Raw genomic sequence first — 17,500 nt, forward strand, 5'->3', positions numbered from 1 at the left:
GAAATGTCTGTTAGGTTATTTGATCATTTCACTCTTTCTCTCTGTTTTCTTTTTTGTTTTAGTAAAGCAAAGTTAATTGCTAAACTGTTGGGGGGATCACTAGAGTCTTGTATATTTAATAAGATTTCTTGTGCAGCCTTGGATGTACAATAAAATAATGACACGTCTAAATCTGGTTTCTATTTTTGATGACATTTTGAGAAGTGAACTAAGTCAAGGTTACAAAACACATATTGTAGGCTGGCTGTTGCTTACCATTTGTTTGTTCTTAAAGCCACAAGCAGCTTATTTTGGTGAATGCTAACTATCAAAGAACAGATTTTGAAGAAATATAAGAAATAGAAATAAATATTTGTTGAATGTATATATTTCTTATGATTTCTTGATGGTTTTTTTTTTTAGGTTTCTGCTTCTCTTATAAAGTACAAAATGGGTACCATAATGGGTACCATCTCTAAATTACATTTACCTAAATTTAATTTGCTTTTTGTTCAATAATAAACTATTCCCTATAATGATGATATTTTTTTGGCATACAAGTTGAATTTTAAAATTTAAATCCAAAAAAGGTAGATTGATTTATACACCAAAATGATTTTGGAGAACCAAATATTCTCTGTGAAAAGCAGCAGGATTTGGAAAGATAGTGAAAATGTTTGAATGTTTACATTACATTCTATGTCAACTTATATGCCAGAAAAGATGGTAATAAAAATAATGATTATTTCAAATTTTGGCCCAAGGAGGTTAGTCAATTACATCGACGCCAGTACTTGATTGGTACTTTATTTTATCAATCCTGTAAAGATGAAAGGCAAAGTTAACATTGGTGCAATTTCAGCTCAGGACATAAAAAGACTGGAAAATAATGGTTTCTAAGTTCTGGGGTTAATGTAATTGATTTGCCCCTTCCTCACTTTTTTTATTAGAAATAATTATTTGGACCCAGACCTAAGTAGGTTGACCTATAAAACCAAAGATATTCAAGCTGTGACTAAATGTCTTGTTTTTGTTTCAGTCATAATGTCTCTAAAATTATGTTATGCATTGTGTCTCTTGTTTAAGACAGTAAGATGCAATATAGGAGAGATTTGGTTGTTATTTCTAGCAAGTTGAGACACCATGTAAATGCTTCCTTTGCTGGCTCACAATTACATTTTTAGCAACAGGTGAACAAGTGCTTCTCTATAAAAAGACAACAAAAATAACTGTGTGAACACAAGACCTGGAATTTTGATTTTCATAGAATTATTGAAGTTTTATATTAACGGCGGATGGTGCTCTAGTTGTACAAATGGCAATGTAAATCAGTTTGAATTTTAATCTATTTATTGTCATTAGCCAAAGTTGACTTCACAAGGGCTTGAACTCAGAATAAAAACATATTTGCTTATATATCTTTATGTTCTGAGTTCAGTTCCATTGAGCTCAGTTTTGTCTTTCAACCTTTCAGGGTTAATAAAACAAATCTGTCATTTACTGAGCTTGATATCAACTATATGATTGTCCCAAATTTGTGGCCTTTGTATATGTTAGAATTCACACATATATCATCATCATCGTTTAATGTCTGCCTTCCATGCTGGCCTGGGTTATCAAGTAACTTGCAAAACAAAAAATCTTTTGAGTGGTGAGGAGGCATTGGGGGAGGTGATCTTGTGTGAGATAATGAAAGGTTATAGTGAGACAGAGAGACAGAGACAGATATCTTGTTTTAAAGGAGGTACAAGGTTACCTGGCTGGAGAGAGAGATATCAGGAATGAGGAAGAAACAGGTGTGCTGCCACAAAGGAGATACGTGGTTACCCAACCTGAGGGAAGTGCAGGAGAAGGAGTGAGTGAGTGGGAGACAGCAGGATGGAGATGGTGGCAGAGTGCTGGGCATACTCACAAGGGATGGGGATCAGAATATAAATGGGATGGTTGAGTAAAAGCAGAGAGAGATATAGATGGTGGCAAATGCCAGGGCATACCTTTGAGGTTCGAAGGTCATAATGTAAGTGGCAGGATTGTTGCCAAAGAGGTGTTATTAGAAAGTGGGGAGGGGAAGTGAGTGGTGAAAACCTGGGAGTGGTAGGGCTACTGGAAGCAATATATATATAGCCTCGCCTGGCCCCCGTGCCGGTGGCATGTAAAAAGCACCATCCGTCCGTGGCCGTTTGCCAGCTCCGTCTGGCACCTGTGTGGGTGGCACATAAAAAGCACCCACTACACTCACGGAGTGGTTGGCGTTAGGAAGGGCATCCAGTTGTAGAAACACTGCCAGATCAGACTGGGCCTGGTGCAGCCTTCTGGCTTCCCAGACCCCAGTTGAACTGTCCAACCCATGCTAGCACGGAAAGCGGATGCAAAATGATGATGATGATATATATATAGGAGAGTTCATGAAAAAAAACAAAAGACGAAGACAGGTGGTGTAGAAAACAAACAGATGTATTAGTATAACGCTCAGGAATAGAAAAAGTCTTTTATGTTTCGAGTCTACGCTCTTCTACAGGAAGGGACACAGAAAAAAACACAAGGAGAGAAAAAACGTGTGTAGTGGCGACTGCTGGACAGAAGGGTCACACAGGAGAGCGAAAAAGTAGGGGGGATAAACAAAGTAAAGTATATATATATATATATACTACACTCGTGGAGTGGTTGGCGTTAGGAAGGGCATCCAGCTGTAGAAACACTGCCAGATCAGACTGCAGCCTGGTGCAGCCCCTGGCTTCCCAGACCCCGGTCGAACCGTCCAACCCATGCTAGCGTGGAAAATGGACGTTAAACGACGATGATGATGATGATGATATATATAAATAAACTATTGGTGATAGAAGCAGTATTAATACCAAAAGGCAATCTTTATGTCCAACTTATTGTTAACTAGCTTAAAAGCTGCCCAATAGAAAGGATTTTAAGCTATCTCCTGTGGAGGGCTCTTCATTGGGCCTTGGGCCCAACAATGGCACTTCGTGCTTTGAGTACATATTAAATTTTATTAAATTTGAACAATATTTTTCAAGCAATGATATAATTTGTCAACTTGTAAAGCTGCATGATAAGCATTTTTTGGTCTTCCTATTCAGAATCAGTACAAATAGCCTGTTTCCATTCCCTACCCTTGAACAACCAACATATAGCTGGCCTCAGGCAACAATAATCTTACCTAGTTTGATCATTCTTCTGCCGCCACTTAATTTAAAGATAATTTGATGTACATAGGGCCTTACTTTTCATACAAACAATTATTTGTAGTAGCTGGTACATATCTAAACTCCTGTTTGTAGTTGGAAGGAAAGTTACACCACTGTTGCTAAACACTATTTTAAAGTGCGAATTTTAGTAGAAGTGTCATTGAATAGTGAGAGAGGGGGTTGGAGGAGTAAAGTTGAAAAAAGTGCGACACACTGACATTAGCTTTTGCATTTATTATTATAGATGTATTGTTTGTGTTGACTACTGTGTTATTTACCTTGAGAAGATCTCTCATATTGGACATATGGTGCATAAAAGCACACATATTTCTATTGCTGGCAGACAAGAATTGGTACTGGAACTGCCTGTTCACGGGATTTCAACATACCCTGACTCTGGTAGCTGCATAAAACCAAACCTCATTATCAGCAATATATGGAATTTCAGTGACCATTCAGGCACTGATGTTGCAAATAACCAACAGACTTATTAAAAAGTAATTTATGGTGGAAAAGTGCTAAGCAGTGATAAGTAAAATTGTAATGTTATCATCAGTCTGAATATGCCCGATGCATGTTCAAACTGGAGAACAAGCTACTTGCTGTGTTTTGTCACGGAGAATATATCTCACTTGTTGACAAATGGTGTGTAAATGCCTGGTTCAGCTGCAATACCACCAACCTAGACTGCGAGATGCTAGCATTTCGGAATAGTTATCTCTTCATCGATCACAGACACCAGTCAGATGACACTATGAGCTGATTGAAGAGATTGCTTCTCTTATGCTTTTCCAGTCACTGTGCAATGACTGGTAGTACTATACAGCGGCTTACCGTAAGTAATTTATGGAGGGGGAGTACTAAGCAGTAATCAGTGAAATTGCATTCTGACTGGCCCCTGTGCTGTGGCACGTAAAAGGGCACCATTCGAGCGTGATCATTACCAACGTCGCCTTACTGGCACCTGTGCTGGTGGCACGTAAAAGCACCCACTACACTCTCGGAGTGGTTGGTGTTAGGAAGGGCATCCAGCTGTATAACCTCTGCCAGATCAAGATTGGAGCCTGGTGCAGCCATCTGGTTCGCCAGCCCTCAGTCAAAATCGTCCAACCCATGCTTGCATGGAAAGTGGACGTTAACCGATGATGATGATGATTATCAGTCTGAATATGCCTGATGCATGTTCAAACTGGGGAAAAAGCTACTCAATTTAGCTTGTTCCTCAGTTCAAATGTGCATCAGGCATATTCGGACTGATAATAACATTAAAAAGTAATTATTACTGATAGATGCAGTAATAATTTGGCTATTCTGAGCATTTATCATTATATTCTTTCAGGGCAGTTTCACTAGGTTTTCAGATAAAAGCATTTGAAGAAAGCCAACTGTAACTTCATTACCATAAAACCTACAGTCGTTAACCGTGATAGTTCCTAAAGTAGAGTCATGAATAATTTTCTCTGCTAATTAAAACTCTTAGCATAATGTCTGTACTTCTGTTTATTTAAGCTTATTATAATTTCTCCTAAGTTCCATTGGGTACTGATAACGATTTATGGATGGTTTTAAAGTACTTTTGCTTTACTTATGAACAGCTTTTTGGCATAAATACAAGTTTTATTTATTTATTTATGCAGATGAGCTGCTGTAGTTTTTCAGCTACAACTAAGTTTTAATGGAGACTATTTAAGTTTATGCCTTCATACATAAATAGTTGAGTGTAGTCAAGTCTGTAGAATATTGGCATAGTTGCCAACAACCCTTATTTTAATTTAAAGAAAATTATTTGCAAGAATAACTTTAAAGTAATGTGTATGTGTGAATATATATATATATATATATATATGTGTGTGTGTGTGTGTGTGAATATATATATATATGTGTGTGTGTGTGAATATATATATATGTGTGTGAATATATATATATATATATGTGTGTGTGTGTGTGTGTGAATATATATATATATATATATGTGTGTGTGTGTGTGAATATATATATATATATATATATATGTGTGTGTGTGTGTGAATATATATATATATATATGTGTGTGTGTGTGTGTGTGTGTGAATATATATATATATATGTGTGTGTGTGTGTGTGAATATATATATATATATATATGTGTGTGTGTGTGAATATATATATATATATGTGTGTGTGTGTGTGAATATATATATATATATGTGTGTGTGTGTGAATATATATATATATATATATATGTGTGTGTGTGAATATATATATATATATGTGTGTGTGTGTGAATATATATATATATATATGTGTGTGTGTGTGAATATATATATATATATGTGTGTGTGTGTGTGAATATATATATGTGTGTGTGTGAATATATATATATATATATGTGTGTGTGTGTGTGAATATATATATGTGTGTGTGTGAATATATATATATATATGTGTGTGTGTGTGTATGATATATGTGTATGTGTGAATATATATATATATATGTATTTGTTTTCAAATGTAGAAAGAGCATTTTTCTCTATTAAAATGTAATTATACTTCTTCCTCCTCAGTGATTTTTATTGTTCAAACGGAAAATATTGGTGGAGATGTCTTGAAATTCTCTTCCTATTTATAGTTACCATCTCTCAGTGGTTTATTAACACAGAAGTTCTTCTGTTAAGTTCACCACCACCTCCGTCATCTGCAAATGTGTAGACTCACTCATTAGCAACACTTCAGAATTACTGAGCACATTGGGAGAACCACTGTGCAGCTTCTTTGTCTGCTAGAAATAATGACCAAATCTCTCTACCATCTCTACTATGTTAAAAATAAATGGAACATATTGAATAATCATCATCGTTTTAAGCTCATCTTTTCTATGCTTACATGAGTTTAATGGAATTCTTTGAGGGGTTTTCTACAGCTGAATGCCCTTCTTGTCACCTGGGGCTAAACAGCCTAACTTTGCATCTGATCCAAACAAATACAAAACCCACATGTACTTACCAAAATAGCAACAATAAGTTTCAAATTCTACTACACTATGTTGGTAACCACTTCTAGAGAATTCCAGGCAGTTTCTCATTTATTAAATCTATGCTATGGTCACCGTAAATCTGTGATTGTATGATAACAGACTGGAGAACGATATAGATGTGGGGAACCTCTATAGTGTCCCCCGACTGGAAAGTTTTAATTTAGATCAATTTAAAACAGGAAGTTTGTAGCCATAGAACCAAGAGCAGTCTCAGGTGGGTTGGCATCAAAAGGGTTAATGGTTTCTAGCACTAAATATGTTAATACTAACTTAGCCAAATGCTAATCTAGCTTTTCATTGATATATTTTTTAGCTGAAGCTTGATCTTTTCTTCCTTCTTCTCAACAGTGATATGAATTTCGAGGACATGTTTTTGTTGATTGCATATTAATCATCTGTTGCAGTTCTTTCTATATTGATTATTGGTTTCAATAATGATTATTCAGATTCTGTTGTGTCTGGGGAGAGTCATTTTCTTTTTGTGCCTTATAATGTAACACTCACCGGTAAAATTTTCACTTATTTCTGATTTTTATTTTTCCTAAAATTTTCTTAAAATTATTATTCAGATGTTTGATCAAATGAAATGCCTGTTTAGTGAATTAATGTGTAAATGTCTGAATATTCCACAGACATCTGCACCCTTAGTGTAAATTCTCAAGCAGAATCAGCGTGCCACAATAGATTGGACCTTTTAACACTTTTGTTACCATATTTCTGTTGAAATAAACTGTTTTTTTTCAATAAATTTTGTATCATAAGACTAAGAATGGTTTCAGACAAGTTGGTATCAAAATGGCTAAATTTCAGGTACAATCCATTTGACAGGCTACTACATAGTTTCTGTCTACTCACTTTGGTTTTTGAGGCTTTGGTAAAAGCTTGTCCTAGGTGCCTTGCAGTGGGATTGACCCATAGACTTGATGATAATAAAGTGAACTTCTTAACCATTCAGCCAAGCTGTGTCTATATTTCTTCTGGGATCAACAGAATGAGTACCTGTAATTCATTAGAAAGGGTTGGTATTTAGTTTATTAGTAGTACTTGATCCCTATGTCTAAGATGTAACAAAGGTGCCTGAGGTCATCTCCAATAATGTGTCAGCCATTTCAGTCAAAGAATAAGTCTTTCAGAGAATGTTCTGCCTAGCTTTCTACCAATTTAGTTGAATGTAATTTCTGTTTTGATTATTGTTGCCCTTGTCAGCATGCCAACTAAATTAGACTTTTGGCATGCTAAATTTCAATGTTGTTTATAGACAATTTTAAATGTTTGACACTGGTTGTTATTATTATAGTGAATACAAGCTTTTTTCTGTTATAATTTTCTCTTGCACTTGAGATTCTTTCTGTTTCTCTCTCATTAGCTTTGTCTCTCTCTCTCTCAATTGCAAGTCATAAATATTTTCTCTCTTTTCAAAATGTGTTGAGTCATCTCCGTTTATATGGTGCTTATTCAGAATATCAGTTCCCTCCCAAATTAGAATTATGAATTAAAAAATTAGGTGTCTGTAGTAAGTCACTGGAAATAATTGCATATGCTAGTATTTTAGCTGCACTAGAAAAATACAAAATCCAACCCGCATGGTTACTATATTGGGAAGTTAGTCTGAACTAAAATTCAGATTTTGAAAGCATAAGCAAGGAATTGGTTTGATCTTTCTTATCAACAATGCAAATATATATCACGTAGGCACGGCTGTGTGGCAAGAAGCTTACTTCTCAGTTGTATGGTTCTGAGTTCTGTCCCACTGAGTGACACTATTTGGATAGCTGGTCCCTCAGTTGGGTCAACATTTGGCAAACTCTTTCTCCCGTTCATTCTCTTGATTTAGCAACCTTTCATAGTGGCTTCTCCAAGTCTCTTTCTTTGCAGCATCATTAAATGCAAGTGAGCCATCATCCATGCAAACACATTTCTCTTCCATCATCATCATCATCGTTTAACGTCTGCTTTCCATGCTGGCATGGGTTGGACGATTTGACCGAGGGCTGGCAAACCAGATGGCTGCACCAGGCTTCAATCGTGATCTGGCAGAGTTTCTACAGCTGGATGCCATTTCCTAATGCTATGACATCACCATTTTCTCTCACATATTGTCTTGCAATTCACTGCCTACTAAATACTACTCCAAGATATCAATTAATTTGAGGTTATAGCAGAAGGCACTCCCCAAAAGTGCTGCACAGTCAAATTGAACCTAGAACCATGTGGTTGTGAAGCAAATTTCTTAGCTCCCACAGCCATGCCTGTACTTGTACAGATGTTACTTTTGTAAATGTTTTAAAAAGCCTATCTAAGTTTTAACTCACGAGATGGTTTATTATATTGACTTATCAGATAAACTGCTTTGCATGTATCAATACAAAGGTTATACATAAGATTACTGAGATCACAAGTGCAGTTTGAGTAGGAGCAACGCTTGTGAAATGAAGACTATGAACTACTTAGCTGGCTTGCTATGTCGTTGGTGTCTTTTGTTATCCATGTGACTCTAATTAGCTGCAGTGGTAGAGTAAGAAAGGGGTGGAGTGAGTTGTTGCTTTAGTTCGCAACAAATGATTTCTCAGTCTTTCTATAAGGTGGGTCATGTGCATCGTGTACAAGATGCATGGAGCTGCACAGTAATGAGTGAAGCCAGGGTTTTAAATGTGGAAGCTTTGTGGAAGCTGTAGAGCTACGAGTTAATATCAGTTTATTGAATAAGGTGGGGAGCTGGCAGAATTGTTAATACACCAAATGCTTAGTGGTATTTCGTCTGGTCTTACGTTCCGTGTTCAAATTCCACTGAAGTTGACTTTGCCTTTCATGCTTTGGGAGTTGATAAAATAAGTACCAGTCGAACACTGGGGTTGATGTAACAGACTTAGCCCCTTTCCTGAAATTGCTGGCATTGTGCCAAAATTTGAAATCAATATTGATTTATTGAATATACATAACTAATTTGCATAAAACTGCAGAACACAAGTGAAGTGATAGAACAGCTGAGCTTTTGAAAGCATCAGCTGGTCTGAGGAGGTGAGATGAATTTGCTGGCTTTGGACAGGTAATGTGAATAGCTATGGAGTATTTAGTGAAAAATTTCCATGTCCTATTTTTGGATATACCTCAGGTTATGTGTGTGTATGCAGACATATTTCCCTGTTTGCATTTATGTGTTTGACACAACACTTACTGATTGGTGACAATCGTTCAATAATCATTGTTCAATATGTGGTTCCAAGACAAGCATCTTAACTCAAAAACTGACGTAGCATGAAAAACAATTTTAAAAAGTTTATTAGCTTAGCACCATCTGCATGTGGCCGATGCCAGCGCTGCCTTGACTGGCGCCTGTGCCTGTGGCGCGTAAAAAGCACCCACTACACTCATGGAGTGGTTGGTGTTAGGAAGGCCATCCAGCTGTAGAAACACTGCCAGATCAGACTGGAGCCTGGTGCAGCCTCCTGGCTTCCCAGACCCCGGTTGAACCATCCAACCTCTGCCAGCATGGAAAACGGACGTTAAACGATGATGATGATGTTTATATCAGTATTGGTTTTTCAGTGATTTTTTTAAGATTCAACTTGAAATGATCAAATTTGGGGTATTCTTGTATTGACTTTTTTTTCACTTTTTACTAGTTTCGGTCATTGGACTGTGGCCATACTGGGACACTGCCTTTTAGGGTTTAGTCGAACAAACTGACACGAGTACTTATTTTTCAATCTGGCACTTTGCTGAAAGTTACGAAGATGTAAACAAACCGACACTGGCTATAAGTGGTAGTTGGGGGCAATGACACATGCAGATGTATCACACACACACAATGGATTTCATTCAGTCTTTGTTAACCAAATCCATTCTCAAGGCTTTGATTAACTTCCAGGGCTATAGTAGAAGGTATTCACCCAAGCTGTCACACAATGCAAAAAAAAAAGAAAAAGAAAAACCCGAAAAGCATAAGAAGAAGTGTTGGGGTCAGATCCCCAAGATGCTGGGTCTTGACAATGAGATAACAAAATGTTGTGACAGTTGTTGAGATTCTCTTTAGCAGACTTGTGCCAACATGGAAAATACATATTGTATGTCATTGATGATAGCAGACAGGATACAGTTTCCCTTTACACACTGAATTGAGCAAATTATTTTCATTACTTTTATCTATCATATATTATTAAATCTAGCTTTAATAAGTCTTCTCTTATTTTCTCCAGGGACTTCTAAAATAGGCCGCTGGGTACATCGCATTTCCTGCATATCAGCGCCATGCTAAACGAATTTTATCATTTTAGGCTTAACCTGATTCTCCTCATTATTGATGATTATATATCATTGAGTTAATTAACTGTGCTTCATTAACTTATTCTAAATGTTCTGCACTTTTGTGACTCATTCATAAACTATAGTCATTTTCTTTAGTGTTATTCCATTATTTTTGTGCCATATCTTTTAACGTCTTCTATTTGCTGTAAAACATTCGCTAATCCTTATCGAAAATCCCAATACTTCATCTTCAGCATTTGTTGTATAACCTAAATGCAAATGAAAACTGACCATGATATCTTATTTATTCCCTCTTTTCCATAAAATAATAAAATAGAAAATAGAAACATCATCAATATCATCGTCATACTATCCACCCCTCTGTGCTTGTATGGGTTAGATGTAATTGGTTGAGACAGGTTTTCTATAGCTGGATGCCCTCTCTGTTACCAATCCTCACCTGTTTCCAAATGAAGTAATTAATATTTCCAATGATCGGACATGTTTTCACAGAAGATTGGAAATAGAGGACACAACTTGTATGGTGGTGATGCTTGTTTACAACTGTCACATGGTGTCAAGGCAAGGAAACAGTAATACTCACATGCATATAAATATGTGTACATATGAGATAGGCTTCTTTCAGTTTCTGTCTACCAAATCACACCTGAAACTTTGGTTGGCTTGGGGTTAAAATAGAAGACACTTGCCCAAGGTACCATGCAGTGGGAGTGGAACTGGAACCGTGTGGTTGGGAATAATTTACTTCTAATTTTTAGTTCACCTGATTTTAATTTATGTGTGAGCTCTGTAGCTTACGAACTTTGCATCCTTTTCTTAATTACTTCTCTTCATAAAATTATATCTGGCACATGCAAGTCTGGTGGAAGTCAATAAGCTGGGTAGAGGGATGATCAGCATCAGCTTGAATTGGCGTTGTTGCACTACCAAAAAAACAACAAAAAGAAGCAGTCTTCACTGGCGAGAAAGAGATCAAACGATGTTTGCATTGGTGTGAATTGATTGAAAACAAACTTTTGATTTATATTGAATCTTGAATTTTTGTGTGATATGAGGAAATTTAGCCGTAATCACCCAGACACATTATCTAGTCTCTAAGATGATTCTGTTTCATTGTTTGCTCTGTTAAGTTTAATATACAAGCTAAGTTCCAGTTGTTTAGTAGACATTCCAATTGTGACCATCTGTCGTCTTGATTTCATGAATTATTTTCTACCTGCATGCAGGTATGACATATGCAGGTATGGCATATGCAGGTATGGCATATGCTTAAGATGCTTCTTTTGCAATCACATGATTACAGTTTTGATTCCTTGCCACGGCACCTTGGAAAAGTGTCTTCTGTCATTGCCTTGGATTTACTCAATCCATTGTGAGTGAAATTGAGTAAATGGAAACTACAGAAATGCTTGTCATATCACTTGTTCCTAATGTCATGGTTTTTTTTCTGTTCCGTTCCACCAATCTCCAAGGCCTTACACAGGGCATGGGTGCTGCCCTTCCTCTTCTGATTAACCCTACCCAACATTGATGTGTTCTTCCTTTTTTAAAATTGCAAGATGTAATTTGAGTGAGATTTGGCAGGTATCTTAGATATTGCTACTCTGTAGAGGTCACCTGTTGACTAGTTAAGTTTAAGTTTGAATGAAAAAGTACTTAAAATTTTCTCTTGTATTTCTTACAAAAAAAAAAAAAAAATTACATTTGAATATTTGTTTTTAGTCTTATTTGCAGGAACATCATTAATTGTTTTAAATAATATGAAGTATTAGTTTTACATTTTAGATATAATACATAATTGAAACTGTTGACAGCCATAAATGGTGACTGAGTTGCTGTTGTTTAGCGCAGGTCACTCCTGATCAAGTTAGACTTAGGATCAAATACATTTTTACCATGGCTGTCTTACATTATCTACTGTGTCCTTCCTTTTTTAAGCTTGTAGGGTGTTGCTAGTAAGAGGTTTGACTACTATTCTTCATTGGTCTGAGATTGTGGAGATGTTGATTTTATCTCGTTTAATGGCACACTAGTTCTGTGTTTAAATGGCACTTGCTCAACCCCTTTTGTTGCTATATTTCTGCTGGAATACACAGCCTTTATTTCAATTAATTTTGAGAATAATGCAGAATTTCTTAAAATATCCTTACCATAATTAAGCATAATTTACAACATAAGTTAACAGGAATTGTGATGCAAGATTTTAATGTAGACCACTTTAAAACAGGATCTTTGTATCATAGAACCAAAGGTAGTTTCAGGTGGGTTGGTATAAAAAGGGTTAACTTATTGGCTTCATCCATCTGGAGTTCATAAAATAGCTACTATGAGATTAAAAAAAATAATGACCTTATTTGACACCTTGCTGTACTCATGGAAACCCATGTGCCATAACAGAATTGATACTGGTGCTGAATCCACATAAAAAGTGCAGGTGCCACTTTAAAAGCCCTAGTTGTGGTGTCACATAAAATGTACTGGAGCTGGTGTCACATAAAAGGTGCTGTGCCACTTTAAAAGCCATAGTTGTGGTGTCACATAAAACGAAACCCTCATGCTGGTGTCGCATAAAAGACATCCATTACATTCTAGAGTGGTTGGCATTAGGAGAGACATCCAGCTATAGAAACTATGCCAGAACAATGGAACCTGGAGTGGCCCCTGGCCTTATCATCTCTGGTCAAACCGTCCAACCCATGTCAGCATGGAAAATGGATGTTTGATGATGATGATGATGACTTAATATGTAATAAGTGATGACTAACAGTAAATCATTTCACACACCCGTACTTAATACTTTCATAATTTGATACAAAGTATGATAGAATTTATTTAAAGAACCTAATATTCTATGAGAGAGAGAGAGAGAGAGTTGTAGAAATATATGTGGAAAAGCAAATTTTGATTATCCGTATAGGGTTTTAGAAGTTAATCTTTGCTTAAGAGTATGCTTTGATGTGATCTCATCGGGCTAAGCTCTGGTGAATCGTAACTGACAGGACCAGTGTTAAGTGGTTAGCTTGATTCAAAGCCGATCATTTGTCCTGCTGGTAGTGGTCAGCCATGGTTTAGGTGAGTCACATATCTCATCAGGAGCAATTGTGTACCTAATTAAACACACAGAATAGTCATCATAATTATTATTTCATTACATCTAGTAGCAGCTGTTGTTATGCTAAAATAACATTGGTGGTAGTAGTCAATTACTGGTAGTGGTGGTAGTAGTAGCAGCAGCAGCAGCAGCAGCAACAACAACAGCAGCAGCAGCAGTGGTGGTGGTGGTGGTGGTAGTGGGACCTGTCTCACTTTTCTTTTCAACTTATATGCTATCTTTCTCTAATCTGTCTGTCAGTATCTTTCCAAATCGTCTCATATTTCAACTCACGAGGTTCTTTTCCATTTATCTTTTTTTAAATTTTTTTTTATTTCTCAGTGTGCCCCCTTTTATTTTATCTCTACAGATTTCATGATGCATATAAAATTTCTTGTTCTTCAAGTAACTTCCCAATCTCCATAGATGCATAGACACTATAATTATATATAATATATATATATATATATATATATATATATATATATATACACACTGGCTCTATTTACTCTTCCTAAACAAGCTGGCACTTTTAACCACAACATTCTTGATAAAAGTGCATTTCTGTGGACATAAACACTGTCACGCTTAAATCCTATAATGCCTACTGCTTATGTATTTTATAGCTTTTATTTCTTTCAGTCACTGGACTGCTGCCATGCTGGGGCACCACCTTGGAAGGTTTTAGTGAAACAGATTTCCCCCAGTACTTAATTTTAAGTTTGCTACTTAATCTGTCAGTCCCTTATTTCTCTTTTGCCAAACTGCTAAGTTACAGAGACATAAACAAACCACCACCGGTTGTCCAGTGGTGGTGTGGCAAAAACACACGCATATATAGACATACATATTCACGTACATACATATATTATGTGTGTATAATAGGTTTCCACACAGTTTCCACCTATCAAATTCACTCCCAAAGTATTGGTCAACTGAGGGCAAGGTGCTGTGCAGTGTCCATGAGTGTTGTGGAATAGACTAAAATCAAAGCAAAAAAAAAAAAATGTATGTGTGTACATATTTATGTATACATGCATACCTGCATTCCCGTCTGTCTGTCAGGATATATAGTGCATTGGCTGCCAAATTGGTAGCATCATTAGAGTTTTGTATAGAATGCTTCGAGGTGTATGTTCCGGGTCTCTTTGTGCTCTCATTTCAAATACTGACCCCAGTCAATTTTCGTGCATTGAAGATGGTGCTTTGTTGTATCGCATTCATCTCTGTGTGATCTGAGTTTATACCACATCTTGTTACCTGAAAAATGAGTCCTTTAGAACCTGGCAAAAATAATGCAATGTGATACACCAAACTCCTGTTGTCATGGTTGAGATTTTTGGAGGTCCATCATCTGGAGAATTGCTGTATTCGTATTCACTATAGCTAGGTAACCATTGACCACTTGGTTTTCTGTCCTTTTAGAAGGTCTGGCTTTTCAGGTCACTCTTCATGGCAGTTCACATCATCATCATCATCATCATCGTTTAACGTCCGTTTTCCATGCTAGCATGGGTTGGACGGTTTGACCGGGGATCTGGGAAGCCAGAAGGCTGCACCAGGCTCCAGTCTGATCTGGCAGTGTTTCTACAGCTGGATGCCCTTCCTAACGCCAACCACTCCATGAGTGTAGTGGGTGCTTTTTACGTGCCACCTGCACAGGTGCCAGGAGGGTCTGGCATCGGCCACGGACGGATGGAGCTTTTAATGTGCCACCGGCACAGAAGCCAGCCAAGGCGGCGCTGGCAACGGCCATGTTCGGATGGTGATATTTTTTATGTGCCACTGGCACAGGTATCACAACTACTATTTCCATTGATATTTATTTCGATGTTCATGTTCATGTACTTGACTCAAGTTCACAGTTGTCAGAAAATAAAAGGACACCTCAAATCCTGTGCTCACAATGAACAATGTGTGTGTGCTTCTGGGATCTTGTACATCCTATTACATTATCAGGTCATGAGTGAAGAGGGTTGTTTGAAATTCTGTAGGACTGAAACAAGACTCATCAAAAGCATGAATGGAATCAACATAGGATCAATGGCTCTCTTGCAATAATAGTGTGCGGAGATATAGAAACACTTGAGATGGTGAATTGGAGATGGGACTGTTTAAACATTTCAACCATATCAGCAGGAATTTGTTGCACTTATGTTACAGTTATGTATGTTATTTTATGGCTGTGGTTGAGAAGCTTGCTTCTCAAGACGTGGTCTTAGGAAAATGTCTTCTGCTATAGCTCTGGCCCAGTGAAAACCTTGTCTGTTGATTTGGTAGGCAGAAACTGAAAGAAGCCCTTTGTATTTTCGTATGTGTGTGTGGCTGCATGTGTGTATGCATATGTCCTTGTCCAGACATCCCATCACAATTATAAGTGAGTGTCATTGTCAGCAAGTTGAGATTTTTCACTTCCAGTCTTCTGTAAAAAAGATTTTTGGCCATGGTAAGGTATTTCTTTGTTTGGAAACAAGTGGGAATTGGTAACAGGAAAGGTAAAAATTTGCTGTCTGAGCCATGCAAGCATGGGAAAGGGGGTGTTAAATGATGATGATTCACTTAGCTGTATGTTTGCTGTTATTAGGTAAACTTTGGCAAAGGCAACTTTACATATGCTGGACTGTGACAATAAGGGAGATCTGTTAGGGGTTTACAACCTTCCCTTCTCTAGTATGTGTCTTTTATGTTTCTGGAATGTGGTACACTGTCTATAATAATAATAATGCAATTATTGTATACAGTGCTCAGGTGCACCACACCTTGTCAAAAGTGCATATAAAGCATATGCAGTAATGTACGAATGTCTGGAAAGTGAACAGTCTATGAGTCAGATACGTGCTTACGTGTTTATGGAGGGGAGAAAATCAGGTGTAGTGTTGGGGAATCTCAGGAAGCATGGAAGTTTTGAAGGATGCAGTGTTCCGACAACTAACAACTGATGCCGGCAGTTTGTTCCATGCTTCAGCAACTCTTAGCGGGAAAAAATGTTTCCGAAAGTCATGGGAGCTGTGCTGTTTTCTGACTTTGTAAACATGTCCACGGGTGTTAGACGGGTGGAGTTTGGAAAGGTGCTTAGTATCAATGTATGTTATATAATTAGGAGCGAATGGAGGCAGACTCTACACAAACTCCACTTAAAACAAATCTTTTGTGAAAGTTAATCTTTTCCTATACCTTTTTGTTACTGAGTGCTCATTTGTTGTTCTTGAGGGATGAATCTAATTACATGCGCAAATGCACACACACATGCATTTCAAATGTAACAGCTTGTAAAAGCTCATCTATAATGTATTCTGGAAGTAAATTAACCTCAACTCTTTCAGTCTCCCAATCTTATTACCACTCTCTTTCTATCTCTCTCTCTCTCTCTCTCTCTCTGTACCCCTCCCTCCCTTTTCTTACTCCTAGGGATTTTGCTTCTTGGGGCGTGTAGTACAGTTGTATTATAGTTGTAAACATTCTCAGATATTGGAGACTGTTGACAAATATTGGAGATTTGTCCTGTGCAACAAATAACCATTACTGCATCGGCTCAAAACAAAGAAATATATTGCTCTAGTTTCTGAAGTGACCAACTTGACAGATTACACGACACAAATACCTGGCATCAGTCAATGTTTTCTTCAGATCTCATTGAGATCATGTTTTTCTTTTATTCCTAAGCCTGAAACCATTCTTGTCATGGTTCATGGTGACTGAGAAGAGGTCTTTGTTCATGAATGATCTTTTACCTTACTCTGTGAAGTTTCTGCACAGAGAAATTAATCTCTTATATAGCAATATATATGGTTTTGAATAACTGCTTTGTAAAATTATGGAAGGAAAAAAAAGAAAAAAAAAAAACCCAACTAATTACGGATGTTCATTATTTTTATCATTGTATTTAAATGAAGTTTACAGAATATAAAGTTTTAAGAAGTAATACAGTCCTCGTGTAATATTTTTTTGTCAA

This window comes from Octopus sinensis, linkage group LG2, assembly GCF_006345805.1.
Source record: "Octopus sinensis linkage group LG2, ASM634580v1, whole genome shotgun sequence".
Taxonomy (NCBI): Eukaryota; Metazoa; Mollusca; class Cephalopoda; order Octopoda; family Octopodidae; genus Octopus; species Octopus sinensis.